The sequence below is a fragment of the Perna viridis genome, chromosome 7, assembly GCF_037379345.1.
Source record: "Perna viridis isolate PV_CMFRI_1.1 ecotype Kerala chromosome 7, ASM3737934v1, whole genome shotgun sequence".
NCBI lineage: Eukaryota > Metazoa > Mollusca > Bivalvia > Mytilida > Mytilidae > Perna > Perna viridis.
The window spans coordinates 39,730,584-39,749,929 of record NC_142451.1 but is presented as its reverse complement, the minus strand read 5'-3'; the positions used below and the strand labels follow the sequence as shown (position 1 = coordinate 39,749,929).

At 32.5% G+C, this 19,346-nt stretch overlaps 1 pseudogene across 1 annotated transcript; it reads right to left on the bottom strand.

Moving 5' to 3' along the window:
- Positions 1-60: 60 nt before the first annotated feature.
- On the bottom strand, positions 61-14,461 carry LOC148612665 (uncharacterized; annotated as a pseudogene). The gene is made up of 11 exons (XR_015924458.1): positions 14,182-14,461; positions 13,862-13,911; positions 12,220-12,361; positions 11,830-11,911; positions 10,802-10,912; positions 10,505-10,596; positions 6,621-6,711; positions 6,272-6,400; positions 5,121-5,272; positions 2,073-3,396; positions 61-275 (listed from the first exon to the last, which is right to left on the bottom strand). The product of XR_015924458.1 is annotated as an uncharacterized LOC148612665 (transcript).
- Positions 14,462-19,346: the final 4,885 nt, after the last annotated feature.

Below are 19,346 nucleotides of genomic sequence, written 5' to 3'. Positions count from 1 at the left end.
ATATTTTGAGCTAGTCTCGTATTTTAATTAGGTCACTTGTTGAAATTGAATTTAAAACACCATTTATACAATTTTATTCTAACTTTTACACGATTTGTGAGTGGCATATTCAAATTAAGTTTGATGGTGTTTGGATCTGTGAGAGTTTGTCATATAGACGAAGGGAATTCGAGTACCAGTAAATTCAAAGCGAATGTTTGTTTTAACTTTTCATCAACCGTGTTGCAGAGTAGCGGGTAGTGTAAACAGGATTCAATATGTTCTCTGGTTTTAATCTGAAATATATCTCCTTTTTATTATGTTAAATGCAAGAATACTTTGTCTACGTATACTTTCGTTTGGCAATTAACGGTCCGCCACACTGAATTGTATGCAGCTTACATATGTAATTTGTCTGCACACCATTCATGTTTATGTCACAATGTCATCGGTGCTTCTTTTATTACTTCTTATATTTGAAAACTGTGTTTCTGATTTTCTACCGATTGTCTCCAGGTTTTTTTTTTTTTTTTTTTTTGGGGGGGGGGGTTGTTCGGGTGCCATAACTGTGTATGCCTCTAAGATTTGTTCCTTGGAAACTGGTTCCACGCACAAATTAAATCTTAACGCGTTCTTGGCACGAGTGATCATATTTTTGGTTATCCACTCTTTCCAAAAAATTATCAACGCATTCTTTTTATGTAATAAGTTGAGAAACAAAGAGACAACCAATGTAAAAAATTGAAAACCTGACTAAAACATGCCACAACGATGTTTTTGGTTACTCGGGATAACCAATTGATTTTCCTTTTCATGATATATTTTTCTACATAATTGGTTGCTATTTTCAACATAGAATTTAATTTTGTGAACGGCGGATTGATATTCATGCTGTGACATTTTGGCGGGAGAAAGTACGAGAGCGAAATTACCGAATTAATTTCATTGTGTTAAGTTTTACACAGGGAATAGTCGATATACCTGTGCTATCTATATAATAATGTCTTACACTATTCGTATTTTTTGTTTTACCTGTTCTTTCAATACAACCTCGATTCGAGACATTTATTGGTAGTTTCTCTAGCCGAAATCATGATTCGAGGTCCCGTGGTCCTTTTCACAAAACATCGTAAGTGTAAAATTAGTCGTAAGTTATGACGTCATAGTAAATCAAAGTATTGTGACGTCATAACTTACAACTAATTTTATACTTACTATCTTTTGTGAAAAGGACCACAGGACTTAATATTTAAAAAGATATAGATGGTTTGTGGTCTTTTTTACTGTGATATAAAGTTATTTAAATGAACGTTTTAGAAGAGATTTTATTTCATTAGTTTTTGATTTGAAGTAAAGAAGTTGCCTAACTTTTGGTCAGTAAAAATCTTAGCTGATGTTGTCCGTTTGTTTTGGGTAGCTTCTGTATTTACAACTCTTTTGTTCGATTGCTTTTTGAGCCGTTAATTATTGATAATAATTGATTGGTAATACAAACTTTATTTTGTTTAGGAATATTTGCATCGCGAAGTGTGGACACGGTCTCAGTATATATCCAGGCTATACAAAATAACATGGTTTGCTCAAAGAGAACTAGCCAATCATAAAGCTTATTACATATCGTATTAAATCATATGAAAAAAATCATCTATCTGATTATAAAACTAACTTTGTATGAGTAACTCGGCAGGGACGCTTTCCCTACCGGTACACCTGGTTTTTAGTGTAGTACGAGTTGCTCATTTACTTTTGTTACTTTTGTATGTATTAATTTAGTTACTTTTTAGTTTATGTTCTTTGTTGTGTTTGTCTGTTTCCCATGTCCGGTCTTTGTCCCATGATTACATTCTTTTGATTCCTGTTAGAATCTTGGTTCCCTTGATTACTCTGACGTGTGGCATTGACTTTCTCACTATATACACTAAGTAAAATAAAAAAAAGATCGTGATCAACGGTATCAATTCTTCGGGAAAATTATGTTGTAGGTTTACGGCACTCGCCGTAAGAGATAAGATTTCATTAATAAAAACCATATGTCGTTTTGAATTAACCAAATTTACAATTAAAGTATCAATATCAAGCTCTCATAGACGTACCCATTTACAATAATCCGGGTTTTTTTTTAATCACAGCATCAACTTTGTTCCTCATTTAAAATCCTTTCCCGTCATATCTGTTATGTTGGTACATTTAAGCAAATCTTCGTTAGAAACCAACACTATATATAAAACAGATGTATCAAAAACAACGACCTTTGTATCATTTTACATGACCAAAGACATTCAAGTATCCGGGACTGATTCAGATACTTTGCGTTTGATCGGAGATAAGGACTATTCATATCCAAATCAATAAAAAAATTCCAGTAAAGTCCACCGTGTAGTTTTTTTTTAATATGTTTTAATGATTGTAGGGTAAGGCATTGAAATATTTTTTCATAACTAATCATTATGGCTAAAATCATGTGAATATTCAATAAAGTTACCAAATATCAAATTATAATGACTTATATTGATGAAAGAGCATTGCCGGGCACAGCTTGACTCAACTACTGTAGCAAATTTTAATTTAAAAATATATATTCCATCATTCTGCATGAAGGGAAAAACTTAAAATTCTAAAAGTTCTAAAATTTATGCCAAACAAAGCAACGAATTGAAACAGAAAGCGTGAAGTCTGGTAAGGAATTATAATAAAGAATATATCTTAACTCTAAAAAGTTAAGGAGTTACGTAAACTGGCAAAGTTATTGATTAGCCGTACTTTCTCATTTCAATTAAGACAGAGATTATTTTCATATTTCAATTTGAATATTTTATCTAAAGGAATCTTGGTTTGAAATAGAAAGTATCATTTCAAACATTTTCCCACGTTATAAAATAAAACCCTCAATATACCCATTTGAAACATTTAATCAGTTCTTCATAAGAGCAAACTTACTGTGGACTGGTATCTTTGACTTTGTTCTAAAAGTTCAACCCTTTCTTGAAGTTATTTATCTTAAACACCAGTATCACTTTGGAGCTATAATGACTAAAATCCTTTCAATTTGGATCACCTCCCTTACCCTAAGTCTACTATCTTGAGATAGCCATTGAATGTAAACTTTTCTATGGATTAAGTCATGTCCACAAAGACGATCTCAAAGCGTTGCCATAGGATCCGTTAAATCAGACGATATTCAATTGACATATGGCGACCCGTAACGGTCTTTGATTGAACCAAAAATGTACTGAATATTTTCTAAACATATCAGCGCTTATTGCTCACGGTCCAATCTATCGTACCACCGCCACGCTGATGAGTCACAGTTATATCTAATCATTAAATCATTAAACCACCTGACAATTGGAGTGATATAACTCAAAGCTTAGAAAGCCTTGCCGTTGGGATATAAGCAAATGGATGATATCTAATTTGCTGAAATTAAATCAGGACGAGACAGTATTAACAGTATTTGCTCCTAAAAATCCGCTTAAAGATTTCAAGAATTGTCAGTTGCAGTATCGTTATTAACTAACCTGTCATTAAAATCTTGGCGTTCAGCTTGAAGAAGCGTTACAAAGTAATCAAGGGAACCAAGGTTATAGTGGTAATCAAAAGAATGCAATCCAGGGACAAAGACCAGACATGGAAAACAGACATACACAACAAAGAACATAAAGTAACTAAAATCATACATACAAAGTAACAAAAGCAAATGAGCAACTTGGATTCCACTAAGAACTGGGAGCATGGACCAGGTGCACCGGTAGTGTAAGCGTCCTTTGCTTTTCTAGAAACACCTGCCGAGTTGCTCATAAAAAGTCAAGTCCGAGGTAGACAAACGAGGAAAGGAAAACTATGACCCGTTGAATAAATGAATATGGAATAATACGTCAGAATGCTAGTGAAATCGGGTTATGCTCAATTACGATCTATTGGAAGAAAATGACCATACTTTTCAGAAAACGCGTGTAAAACTCTCGTTGCAACACTACTAACACCACGAAAAGACTATGGTATACTTCTTCTACATAGTATAAACAACAATGTAATCTCAAAATTACAAAACAATGCATTGAGGCTTGTGGAACAGGAGAGAAAGTACGGTCATTTCACACATGAACTCATTGGCTACATGTAAACTATAGATGCCGATACAAACTTCTCCTCAATACGTTCAAAGTTTTGAGTGGACAAGCCCATGTTTATCTTCAAAATTTGATAACTTTATATGTTCATCAAGATAACTCAGTTCTCAGGATTTCATGGTACTGACAACACCAAGAGTACGGCAAAAACATGTAGAGATAGACAGTTCAGTAAAGCAGCATCGACATCATGAATAGTTTACCATGGAGTATCTGTCCTGCCAAATCCATAGATGTTTTCAAAAAGCACTTAAGTCCTTTTGATGAATATATGTAATTTCCTGGGGTGTAATTTTTAAGGTGTTATTTTGTATATTTATGACATTTTATGTCTGATTCTGTGATTGTATTTATTTTTCTTATTGATGACACAAGGGAATTTTTGTTATTGCTTTTATTTTTGTAGTTAATTCTTTTATTATACCAATGACTATTTTTAATATTTTACTTTTTACTAATATAGCTCATTAGGGAAAGTTAACAGCACATTGTGACAATTCGTTTTTTTTTTTTTTTTTTTTGGTTAAATTACTAGTCTTCCCATGCTTTGTTACACTATATACTACATGTATTTTTATTGCATGATTGTAATTCAAATCTCATACTTTGTTGCTTGTGAAGTGCTTCTAGTAATGTGAAGATATATAACGCTACATAAATAGTGTATAATATGTATTATATAACATAATATTTTAAAAAGAAGATGGAGAAGTTCCAGGTTATTATTATCGCATATTGTTCCAAGTTTTACATAAAATTCCCAAATAGAAAAGGGTGTGTGTGTGTTCCAAGTCCTGGAACCTTTTCCCTTCTTCCACTACTGAATATTTAGAATAACGGACAAATATTTTCTTAAATACTAAAGAGGGTAAAGTCAAATGTTTTAGAAAAAATTACTGATACAAAAGGATCTATGACTGACAAATAACTGAAAGTACACAGAAAACAAATAACTGGGATTGACATTGCCTCGGTTACAAAAGAATCAGGCGTATTGAAAATATTCCCTACCTTTGTAAGTGGTGAATATGATGAATGATGATGTTTTTTCGTCGGATTGTTACTTGCTCTATTATATGCTATCGGGAAACATATTCTTTTTCTATCGCTTGTGTTGACCTCACTCATATGAAATGTATTACAATGAAAAAATACAACGTCTCCTGAAAAATAATAGAAACAATTAAAATGTCAATGCCTTTTTTATGTTTTATATATAAATATATAAGTCTAAAGGATGATTGTCATTAATTCTGCGTGGATGTAAAACACGGAGTTCTTTTATCCAAAATCTATCCCGCTTCCCACTCTCTCTCACTCCAGAACGTGTTTTGTTCCACGATTAAATTTTGCATTTTGTTGAAATCATCGAGACAGCGGTTTGGTAATCGGAAGTGTTGACTCTCAGCCCCCAAAAGCAAACTACGCAAACCGTCTGGCTGTCTGAAAGCAATTGTAGTTGGTTGGGGTAAGAGTTTGGAGTTTTTCTCGATAGAGGCCCAGTGCTCACGAATGGTAATGTGGCTGTTTTTAAGGCAAGGGTGGTATGTTAGAACACAAGGAGTTCTTTTTACATTTTTTTCCTTGCCCTGTACTGCCACAGGCTACTCCTTGGGGTATTCTGAATTTTTGGAACCCTTCTTTGATGGTCTTTTTAAATTGTTCTTCAGTTGATCTAGACGTTTTTGAAGGATTCGTTATTGGTTTAGCCTATGGGCTTGACCAAATTGTATACTCTTAGTCAGGTGAGATGGATAACAGCTCTTAGGCGTAAGGTTTTGGTGTGTGCCCGTTGGTTTGGAATAAAGGTCCGTGGACAGCTCTCCCACTGATAAGGTGCTAGAAGTATCGAGGAATGAGATGTTAGTAGCAGATATTTCGTAAGTTGAAAGATGTTGATATATATACACGCTACCGTGACCTCATGAGCTGAGTGACCAATATGGAGTGTAAGTTTTCAATATAACCGACAACATCTGTCTGTTTTAGATATTCATTCTCTTTTATCTGACTGTAACAAGCAGCTTGGCGAGTGTCTTGAAAGAGATACGAGTTTCTTATCCTTACCGGACACGTAAAAAAAGGCATGTGATAGTTACAACATCTCAAAAAACACTTAATTGTAATAACCGTCCTATAAATCTTGATATATCAAATTTTACCTGGTTTCATCTCCATTATGTCAAAGGAAGTTTCTTTTTTATTTCCTCCACTCGTACCATGTCAGGAGTGATTTGTCCGCCATTTTTGGAGTGTGTCAGTCTTCCACATTTATGGGATCCCCTTAAAAGCTACAAATACCAGAAAAGAAACATGTTGTCTATGTTCAAAAAAGTAAACTGAATTGCTGTTGAGGTAAGATGAATGGATTTGTTTAACAAGCATCAACTTCTTGCTACCAGTATGTCTTTAATTTTGGCTTATGTTTTAAAAATATTTTTGTAGATTGTAGTCTAAAGGAAGAGTGGCAGCTACGTTATGAATATATATACAGATATTAAGAACCTAAACCTGTAAGCAACCATTCTCAGTCGTACATTCGTCGATAGCTACTGATATTGTTCCCATGTCAGGGTAGAGAATACCATAATTATACCAATATCTGAAACAGATTAAATATGTAAGATCTATCAAGGGAACCAAAATTCTACCAGAAATCAAATGAACGCAATTAAGTGTCAAAGACCTGAAATCCACCCAAAAAAAAATAAAAATAAAAAAATTAATAACCGAAATAACACGTACGCAGAATCAAAAGTAAACGAGCAACTCGGGCTCCACTAAACGACGAATCAAAGTTTCATGATGAAAATAATATTATGAAAGTGTAAGACAACATACCGGATGCATTGTATAAGAGAGTAATCAAGGAAACCAGGATTCTTGCGGAAATAAATACAATGTAATCAAGGGACAAAGGGCAGACAGGGAAAACAGCCAAACACAACACAAAATACATAATAACCAAAAATAACTGCATACAAAGTATTAAAAGTAAATTAGAAACCCATACGCCACTGAACACTGGGAGCATGGACCCGGTAAGCGTCCTCTGCTTTTCTAGAGACACCCGCCGAGTTGCTCATAAAAAGTCAAGTCCGGGGTAGAAGAAATAGGAAAGAAACAATATGACACGTTGAACAAATCAGATTTCATGATGCATATGTATACACCGTAATGATCCACGAGTTCATGATGACAACCATAAAACTTCTGTAGTGTTTTTCAATCTTGTAGCAAAATAACCTTACTCAAGTAACCTAATTTTCAGAAGACTACCGTGGTGCAAAAAGTATGCGTAGTTACGGCAAGCTCTAGCATAACATATGAGTGATATTAAAGCTCTAAACACTGGTGCTGAAGGACGAAATGAACATGGGCAATTCGGAATGATAAGTTATTGCATTTGTCTTATAGTTTGGTCAGTAGTTTCCCTTACCATCGATCTCTAAGTATGGGTCAAGATATGTCTGACTTCAAAGTGTTTGTAGTACTTTTCCCTTACTATCGATCTCTAAGTATGGGTCTAGATATGTCTGATATCAAAGTGTTTGTAGTATCCTTTATCTCAAAAGTTCTTTGGGGGAAGATCGATGTATCAAATTACTAAAACTAGGATTCTTTTACGATAATACGTCTATATAACGGAGACTGAGATTCAAGGATCTAGCTAAATGATATTCCTTTTTTGGATCAGATCAGATATTAAGTCAGCCTCATATGAGTGAAGCAATATGTCATCAAGTAGAGGAGCAAAATTTATTCTATTGGAATGCCGATCGTTTGTTGAAAAACGCGTCCACCACATAGGACAAATATGTTGTTTATCACAAATTCCAGTATTTTGCAAACATCTTCTTTCGACATGTTTGAATGATGATTTTGAATATGAAATATACATTGATTTATTTGTAATCCGAATTAACTATAAAAATCAACTGCGCTGAAAACTTATTATATTTTGATAAAGACGTTGTAACAATATAATGTAAACTGTTGCAACGGACGAACCGATTTTCTCTAGAACTGTTTTTTTTTTTTTTTATTTAAGTTATGCTTGTCTTACTAATTTCGGACAGTTTACCCTTGCACATAGAATGCCTCGTCATCTGCACCATGGGTACCGAATTCACAATTTTCTACAAAATCTTCACTTATTTTTTTTCACCGTTACAAAAGCTTGATGCAAAAAATATAATAGCACTTGCAGGTTTTTAATTTAAAATGATGTTGCTCACCCAGTTATTTTATGAAATATAGTCAATTAAACACATTTTTTTTCACACATAATCCGATGGATTTATCAACCACCCGGAATAGATTTATTCGTAAAGGATACGATCTTCAAATCAATGTCTATTCTTTTAAGTATTGCACTACAAATAATCTTATCCGTTTAGTACTTGACGTTACTACTCCAAATGCAGACTAATGGAATCGTATAGTGACCGTTTATTTCTCAGGCCGGTAATTTGAATGGTATTATCATTCTTTATCATTCTCGGCGGATGTTTCTAGAAAGGCAGAAGACGCTTGCCCTACCGGTGCACCTGGTCCATGCTGCCAGTTTTTAGTGGAGTCCGAGTTGCTCATTTGCTTTTGTTACTTTGTATGTATGATTTTAGTTACTTTATGTTCTTTGTTGTGTATGTCTGTTTTCCATGTCTGGTCTTTGTCCCTGGATTGCATTCTTTTGATTATCGCTATAACCTTGGTTCCTTTGATTACTCTTTTAAATATGTCCATAGCTAGATCTCAGTTGCTGTCAGCATTCTTTAACTGGTTGTTTCATTTTTTTCTATACATTGTATGTTGAGGTATTCTATAAAGAATAATTGTATATATTACTGTGTGAATTTTATGATTTGTTTATTTGTTGTTGGTGTTCATTTTTAATCTTACATTAAAGGGGTGTGGTTATAAAACTGGTTTAACCCAACCGCAGACATGCATCTTTCAACAGGCAGGATATGTAGGTCATTAATAAGTCTTCGTGTCGTTATTTGACTTTTTAGAATATTTGACCATATGTTTTCCTTTTAGCTTCGACGTCTTACCGGATTTGACTACCCTACGAACATGACACCTTCAAGCCACAATAGAAACGATAATTTGACACTAGTCAAAGGGACAAAATCACTCCAGACGATTCACTATTACAATTTTTTATTACATCGCTATCCTATGAGTGCGTTTAAATTACTAAAATTTTTATTTAGATTGATATGCCCATTTCTGGAGAGAGGTAAGATTTATTTTATCCTCTAATTATAATGCACTTTGATATTTAATGACATTGCTGTTGTATCTATTCTGTGGCTTGATTAAAACAAAAACATTTTATTGAGTTTTAGTGTATACTTACTCAAATCAAATGTTTTTTAATATGACATATGTTCGGGATACACGAACATCTTTACGCAGGTCCAGCTGTAATAAATGTTAATATTTTCGATTTCTTCTACAATTTATTTCTTATGAAATATTCCATTACATTTTGGACCTGTGTTCATTATTATTATGGCACCATTCATTGCTTTGTGATATCAAGTTCAAGATCAAATTCAAAATGTTTAACAATTCATTTATGACTGAAGCATGTTTTCTGATGATTTTCCTTTGCGTTTACCTTATTTTGTCGATTTTGGACATTTGTTAAGTATTTCCAAGTTGTATGTTGCGCATTCAGCATGATACTTGGTTCGTTTTTACTGATTTAACCCTAATCTTAATGTTGGTCAAAATAATGTCTTCGTGTCCTTAATTGACTTTATAGTTTTATTTAAAGGAGAGTCATCATTCTGTTTCTGTGCATTATTTTACTTTTGTTGTATGGGCCTTTCCGAGCTTGCTTGAAGGTATGTTTACACTTATTGAAGACCTTTGGTTATCTCTGTAAGTATTTACAATTTTAAAGGGGTTATACAATGTTATATTTGTTGTGTTTCACCATTTTTTTCTATCGTGGCTTGAAGCGTATACTGCCTTAAAATTAGTAATACCATACCACATAACTTGGTAAAAAAAATTTAAAAAAAAACAATCTGGAAAATTTTATTTTTATTGAATTTAAATTTAAAAATTTGATCCTTTATCAAACATTCAAAACTTTATATAGTAATGTTTTATTTAAATCGCGGACTCGGACCAATCGATAATTTGACGTCACAGCACTAAAGTAAGTTTTATAATAATACCCTTAATTGCCCATGTAGTCACAACCAATCACAAGACTTATTGGAAATTATGCAGCAATTTACACTAGGATTTGCCAGTTATCTGAAGTTGCAGTGGTGGTTAAATTAGAACTGCGGTAACTCATGCATGAGTATTGCAATATGTTCAACTACAGTTAAATTATTTTTATTAAATATGAGTAACTACTGTATGCTTACTCATAATCTTGGTGCCAATGAAAACTACTTCCATTCTTTGGCCATTTAATTGTAAACCTGGAATAGTACAGGTAAACCTCGCTTCCTAAGCACTGAAATATTGTAAATATTTCTAATTGAGAAACTAGTAATGATCGTAACAAACGATTTAAACCTCTTTAGCCCATTGTTTTTTTTTTCTCTAAACATTAGTCAAACAAACAAACTAAAGGTAACCATACAAAAATCTATTGTTTTCTGTAAAAACTTTTCATCCTTATCTATTATCCTCAGAGTAATCAGCACGATGAATTATACCTTTTCTACTAGGTCAATAACCCTCTCACACCTGGCCATGAATCATGTGACGTCATTTCATGCTTGGTTCCATGCAATAATAGTTGACATGTTTCCATCCATGTCAGGTATCTATTATAAATACTTTATAATAAAAACAAAACCAGTTGTCTTGTAGGTGAATAAACATCGTTTGGGTCACGGGGTTGCGAATTTAGGGTCACTGGGAAACATGAAAATTTAAAAATGCACATAAGCCCACAAAAACTGTTTAACTCTGTACTAATACGGAAAATTCATGAACGTTTTGCATTACAAATACTTTGATGAATGTGAGAAATCAGTGATTTTACCACTATGACAAAAAAAAATAATGTACGGAAGAAATGACTTCAGAGTTAGCTAAAACCTTAAAGTATGCATTGATAACACTAATAAAACAGTTGAAGATACTGATGTTTAAATCAAACTATATTGTCTGTTGTTTATTTGCTTGGTTTTGTTTGGTTGTTTTGTTTGTTTGTTTGTTTTTGTTTTTGTTTTTGTTTTTTGTTTTTTTTCCTAATAGACTGTAAAGATATATATGATATCGGGACGTGAATCATTGAGGTATTTCACTATCTAGTTGCCGGACATAAGATTTGTTTATCAAGAAAGCGAAGCGAATTTACAATGAACTGCTTTTTGGCAGTAATTTTGAGTAATTTCCTCTTTCATTTATTAAGACATCACTAAAATAACTAAATACATATTACCATTAGTTGATTGTTAGCAACAAAATAATCGTTATTATATGCGTTTCAAAAAACTAATATCAATTTAATAATTTTTATGCAATTTTTTCATATTTAAAATAGAACATTTTTTTTACGCAAATAGTTTTTAATTCTGTTCATTTGTGCAAGGTTTCTCCTTAAATGCGATACTGTGAATACATTCATGCTGCTGACTATATATTTATTGTACCATAAGTCTTTCATACATGAACTATTTGGGTGGTTAATTGTTATTCCAGGAAACCTAACAATCCTTAAGATTCCTATACGTAAGTCATATCCATGTTTTTTCATGTCATTGTTATTTTCTACGATGTATTTGACTCTTGCTATCACTTCCGGTTCGAAAAATGTTCTGGAATTATCATTATATTGTTTGAATGAACATTTTTGTCATGATTATTTCTTTGACAGAAAAATTGAACTTTGTAATTAAGAGCATATAATTACATCATCATAATACAGTGAAGCTTGCATAAACCGAACATATTTTGGACTACAATCTGTTTGGTTTAGAGAGGTGTTCGATTGACCAAGATTCAGAATACATTTAAACTGATATGGAGAGACATAAAAAAAAATTAAAGTTAAAATAGGTTTAAGTTTATTTTGGGAACGGTTTCAGTAATGTAAATTTTATCTGCCTTCATTGTTATTCATTACCTCATTACGATATACCCATCATCATCAAACTTTCGTTTCTTTTCATCAGTAACTTTAAATCTTTAGTATATTCGTATTTTGCAATAAAACCTTCTGAATTTCATATAGTAGCAATGGTTTGATGAAGACACGTTGAGTATTTCTGAAGAACGAAACATTATATGAGTTAGAATAAGTGTATGGCAGTACATATATAACGAAAATTGATAATGAAAATTTTTGGAAACAGACAACCGAACGACTAATAATACACCAAACTATATAACGAGAAGGTAAAGTATTTTAGGCAAAAAAAAATGATTTTTAACACCACTTTACTGATACATTCCCTTTCACTAATATGTTCACTTCGAAATCTGTAGAAAATATATCAGTAAAATTGTGTTACAAATTCATGAATATTGGCCTTTGTATGTAATATTGTGTTAAAAATTCATGAATACCTGGCCTCTGTATGTATTGTTTTGTTTTTGTTTTCAGTTTTCTTTTATGTTACTGGACCATATAGTGTGAGGGTTTTCTCGTCTTTAAATGAAAACCGGTGGTGGCCTTGAACTGACATTTTTCATCCGGGCTTGGATTGTTGTTCCTTGGATATTTTTACCATTTCCATTCTCGTATTATCGTTATATTAAGTAGTGGTGCTTATAAACACAAGACAAGAGGTGATTCGTGCTTGTAAAAATTGAAAGAAGCAGTAAAACGGTATAAAAATACCAGAAAAGATGTGTTTAGCGCATGTTTATGAATGAATGAATGAATATTTATTGCACAAGCAACATGATTGCTATAGCACAATACATATATTACATATACAACAAATGTAACAATGCAGTTCTATGTTTCCAAGCTATAAACATAATTTTCTGTGCCAAATTGTCAGATTTGGCAGTAATCAAAGTTTTAAGCTTATAGGCATTTGGCCATGAGCAAAAATATCATGGTAAAAAACGAAATCTAAAAAGTCTAAATGCTGGACAAACTAATATAAAGTGGTATTTGTTCTCAATGGAGTTCATATTACAAAATTTACAAATACGATTGACTCTTTCTATATTTTCATAACGACCAACCTCTAACTGTAGCTTCAAAGTACCACTACGTAACTTACATAGTAAAGAAGTATCAAAATCATAATTCAGATATGGTTCAAATTCAAAACAATATTTGTAAGACATATATAGACAGAGTATTTCGCTATCAGCAATACTAGCACTCCAAGTTTGATAATATTGGTCTACAATACGACACTTGATGTACTCAAATGATATATTTATGTTTTCTTGGTTCTACCATATATCTAGGTCAAACAACAATGGGGTTTAAACATCCCATCTTTGTTTTTTTTTGTTTGTTTTGTTTGTTTTGTTTTTTTTTTCTTATTCAGAACAGTTACGTGCCAAAAAACTAGTCTTAGTTGTTGTTGCAACTTGCGATCACAAAATATATCTGAAATTGGCTTTTTGCAAGAGTTATCGTTCTTGATTTGGTTTATTTATGTGGATGGTGGATTTATACATAAAGTTATATAAAACTTTTGTTTATAAAGATCCAAAAGGCATCGTTTATCCGGTGGGTTTGATTTTCCTCAGCTATTGACCGACTGGGTTAAATATAGTTACAATACTATATGTTTATTTACCATTCATCACGATGATTGAAGTAATGTAGTAAAAACCTTTAAACTTCAGTCTGAAAATTTGAATTAATAGTATATTGACATTCCATATGGATGTACAAATACAAAAACATCCACTATTAAACCCCATCAAAGGCCAGTTACTGGATAGTATGGAATTCCCTTATGCAAAGTCTTATTAAGTTCATTTTGATATATCTTTTCGACGTTATATAAAATATCATTCGTACATACTTATTTTTAGTCATACAAAAGCCAATGGTGTAATTAAGTTCAAACGCAATGTATATAGGTTGGAACAGAGGAAATGACATGGTACATACCTCTCACTGTCATTACTAACTATCAAATGTACATCTTGTGATTTGGAGAGTAATTTGTACATACCTTTGGCTTAAATATAAAAATAGATGACGTGATAAACAAGGCTATATCATGACTAATTGATAACTTCAGCGTTATATTTACTTATGCGTGTTCAGATATGTACCAAACAGTTACTGTCATTTAATAGATTAGTTGTTTTATGAAAACTATTGAAGTGCAAAGTTTATATTTGTTCTTATTTTTATTGGATTCCGAAATGCCTTATGTTTGTTTTTATTATTAATTGCGGCAATCACACAATTTATACTTTGAAAGGTAAACTATATTGTTCTTGCTATTACCCTGAATGGAAGAATTCTTTAAACAGTATCTTATAATTGACTAACAAACAGTTGATAAAGGTTTATTAAACAAATGCCTCATTTATATTTACATATAAAAATACATGATTTAAAGATAACTCCAGAAACCCAAATTGGTTACCAAAAGAGAGCACGTACTACTGATCACATATTCATTCTGAAAACATTTATAGGAAAATATGCTTTGTCGGTAACTCTTACTTTCATACACGTTTCATCGATTTCAAAAAAGCCTGCTGACTCAATCATACACGAAGCTTTACTGTTAAAATTATTAAATATTGGCATCAGAGGTTCTTTTTTATACAGTGCTGAAGAGAATGTATAATGAAAATGTAATGATAGTTAGAATCAATGACAAATTCACGTCTGGTTTCCGTTTATGTGTCGGTGTGAGACAAGGCGACAATTGTAGTCTCAATTTATTTAAGATTTATGTAAATGATTTGCCTATTATTGTTGATAAAACTTGTTAATCTGTACAACTTTGTTAGATTAGTTTGAATTGTCTACTTTATGCCGACGATGTTGTATTGTTTTCAACTACAAGAAAAGGGTTACATAACTGTTTGCAGAAAATAGTGAAATACTGTGATACTTGGTGTTTGAATTTCAATTTGGAGAAAACAGACATTAAGTATTCGATAAAAGCTGTTAAAATTCAATGGGAGGTTTGATGAAAATGTACTGAGCTATAAATATCTTGTACATATAGTTGGTATGGATTATTTTTCAATCAAGTTTTATTAGTATTTCTCAAAATGATTTACATCATAGGGCTCTAAAAAGCCTTTCTCAAATCAAAAAATGTTTTGGTAAACTCGAAAGAAGCTTTCATATTTTTGATCAAACGACAAAAATCAATTTTACTCTATGATTCAGAAAATTGATGAACATGCAATATAAACTCAAAGCACTGTAATACTTATGATTTGAAGCAAAAGTAAAAAAACTTCAACCAGAAAACCTTTGTTTGAAATTTTAGAAATATATTCTTAGAGTCCATAATAAGGCAACTAATTTATCTTTTAATGGGGAACGTGGTCGTTTGTCTCTTCATATGCATATCATTTGTTCAATTTCAATGTTTTCCATTGAATGAGAGGGTTTGACAAAAACCATACACGGCACCAATCACATAAAATAATGTAGATTTACACAAAAATGGTATTCGCACTGCGAATACTTGTTCCGAATATATTTTAAATCAATGGGATGTTTCTATGAATAGTTTTGATTTGTCAGCAACGGTGTGAGATAGAGTAATCAAGGGAACCAAGGTTATAGTGGTAATCAAAAGAATGTAATTTAGGGACAAAGACCAGACATACACAACAATGAACATAAAGTAACTAAAATCATACATACAAAGTAACAAAAGCAAATGAACAACTCGGACTCCACTAAAAACTGGGAGCATGGACCAGGTGCACCGGTAGGGTAAGCGTCCTTTGCTTTTCTAGGAATACACGCCGAGTTGCTCATAAAAAGTCAAGTCCGAGGTAGACAAACGAGGAAAGGAAAACTATGACCCGTTGAATAAATCAGTTTTCATGGTGCAGATGAATACACCATAACGATCCACGAGTTCATGATGACGACCATAAAACTTCTGTAGTGATGACTTCAATCTTGTAGCAACATAATCCTGTTCCTGAAGCCTATTCGTTAGAGTTCTAGCGCGATACAAAAAGTCTGCATAGTTTCGGCAAGCTCTGGCATAACGTATCAGTTATGATATGAACACTCCATAAGCAGGTGCTGAAAGGATGTTGCCACAGATGAAAGGAAAGTTGAGAATTCTGAATGAAAAGTCATCACGTTTGTCGTAAAGGTTGGCCAATAGTTTTCCTTTACCATCGATTTCCAAGTGTAGGTAAAAATATGAGGCTGACTTCACAGTGTCTGTAGTATCCTTTATCTCAAGTTCTCAAGGGTACATGCCATGTATCAAATCCCCGCAATTAGGATTGTATAAAGATAATACGTCATCTATATAGCGGAAACTGAGGTTAAAGGATCTAGATTAAGGATGTGTTGGAAAGATCAACTTCACTATAATGGTTACAAATGGAAAATTGCGCAGTTATTATGAATTCAAAAATATTTTAAAAAGTCTTACCTACATTCAGTAAAAGATTTTGAAGATATAAAAGGTTTTACCAAACTTAGACATAGTGTTCATATATTGGCAACCGAAAATTGGCGCTTCAAACTTGTAGATAAAGGAAAACAGTTGTGCAAATTACGTTCTTCAAATGTTGTAGAACCTGAAATCTTTTTCCAATGTCCAATATATCACAGACTTAGACAAAACATTTTAGATGTTTCATAGACGATTTGTAAGAATGTTGAACATTCATTTTTTTACCTTTCCTCGTTTGTCTACCCCGGACTTGACTTTTTATGAGCAACTCGGTGGGTGTTTCTAGAAAAGCAGAGGACGCTTACCCTACCAGTGCACCTAGTCCATGCTCCCAGTTTTTAGTGGAGTTCTTTTGATTACCGCTATGACCTTGGTTCCCTTGATTACTCTTTGGCTACTTTCACGTTTAAAAAACAGTGAACTTTGTAACACCTTTTGTCAAAAAGCTTCGAAATCAAGACAACTTTATACTAAAATACAAAAAAATACCAGTTTTATATATTGCAAATTTCGATATGCTGTACATTCGTTTCAAGGAGTATTCTCTCATCAGCAGCATTAAAATCAAATATGAAGATCATAATCAAAGTATTATTTGTATACCAGAAGTACTCAAAACCCAAACTATCGAAAGTGGAAGCCATCACCGAGAGGTTCTACCATGCATATGTCATGCAAGGAATGAAACCTTTATGTTTTACGTATTTTTAAATTTGGAATACTGCAAAAAATTCATAAATAGGGTAAATAAAATATGATACAATTTAGTATGATATAATAAACAAGTATTTATGTTTCAATATGTGTATGCGTCCTTATTCTTCATTAATATTTATTTGCTTTTTGTATATATCAGCTTAACAATTATATAATTTTTTAATCATTTATGTTATATGCCCTTAATGGGCCCATCAACAAAATATTCTATTCTGTACTATTAATTGCTAGATTGAGGATTGAGTATGCATATATTGCATCTACCAACACAAAGCACCCGACGGATAAAATATTTGCAAAGACAACACACATGCATTGCTAGATAAAGCTTGGTACACATTGCACTTAATGGTAAAATGTTTGCAAAAACAACTCACATGCACTTTTAGATAGAGTTTGACTCATTTCAATTTGGTTTGCTGCAGCACACAATGCCTTTGAATGATAATATGTTTGATAGAGCAACTCACCTGCATTGTTAGATAGAGTTTCATATTTCGCATCTGCTCTGATGAACAACACAATGCACTTAAAGGTTAAAATACTTGATAAAGTAACTCACCTGTACTGATCGATAGCATTTGTTACATTTTTGTCCATGCTCCTAGTTTTTAGCGGAATCCGAGTTGCTCATTTGCTTTTGTTATTTTGTATTTATGATTTTAGTTACTTATGTTATTTGTTGTGTATGTCTGTTTTCCATGTCTGGTGTTTGTCCCTGGATTACATTCTTTTTATTACAGCTATAACCTTGGTTCCCTTGATTACTCTTGTCTACTCTGATGTACAACACAATGCTTTTGAATGATAAAATGTCTGATAAAGCAACACACCTGCAGCTTTTTAGATATAGTTTGATGTATTTTCATCTCCTCTGTTTTAAAACACAATGCGCTAGATGAATTCAATGCTTGATAAAGCAACTCACCTGCATTGTTAGATAGAGATTGTTACATTTTGTATATGCTCTGCTGCAAAATACGATGCACTTAAAGGATTACTAACTGTACATTCTCCTCCAGCAAATACAGGACCAAGAACAATATTGCAAGGAGTCGTAGTGAAATAGAACAATAAAATTGTTATTGGTACCTATTAAATCTTCATAGAGACCAATGAAACTTGTACAGAAGTCAGACAAAAAGAGAAAAATGATTTTGATATCGAAATTGTCAGAAATGTATGGAACAGTTTTGTATGGGATACTTTTTTGCGCACAACAAATGCTAACATACATACAAGTCTAACAAAGTTAAAAGAGGTTCATTCAGTTCAGTATAATTATCATTCAAAACTGACAACGCTAATGTCATATTTTTTTGTCTTAGCATATCTTGTGATGAACTAGATATTCTTTCGTTTTCATTGTTTTTCAATGACAGACAACCCATGGCAAGCAAGTGCACCATATATTTTTTCGTTGTTTAATTGATAATTTACATACTTTAACTAGATTCCTTAAAAAGACTCAATGTATGCTTATTGGTACTCAGCAGAAATTAGCAAAATGTCGCAAAACTTATATTAATATAGACAATATTGTATTAGAAACTGTTGAGGATTCCAAACTTTTAGATATTATTATTGATTGTTATTTATCTTGGTCTTATCAAGTGGATTTTTTTACCAGAAGGATATCTAAGTAAATTGGTGCTTTGAAACGTTTAAAAAGCTTTATGTCACCTGAAGCGCTTGTTTAAAGGTATACAACTCTGTCATTTTTCCTCATTTTAATTATTGTTGCACTGTATGGTCTAATTCCAAAAAAATGTGGCAAATACAGATAAGATTTTTAAACTACAGAAAAAAGCTGCGCGTATGATTTTGAATGTGCATAATATTATGATATCATCTAGTGTATTATTTAACATATTGAGGTGGATTCCAATGCCTGATTATTTTATATACAGGAAAGCTACTTTAGTGTTCAAGTCAC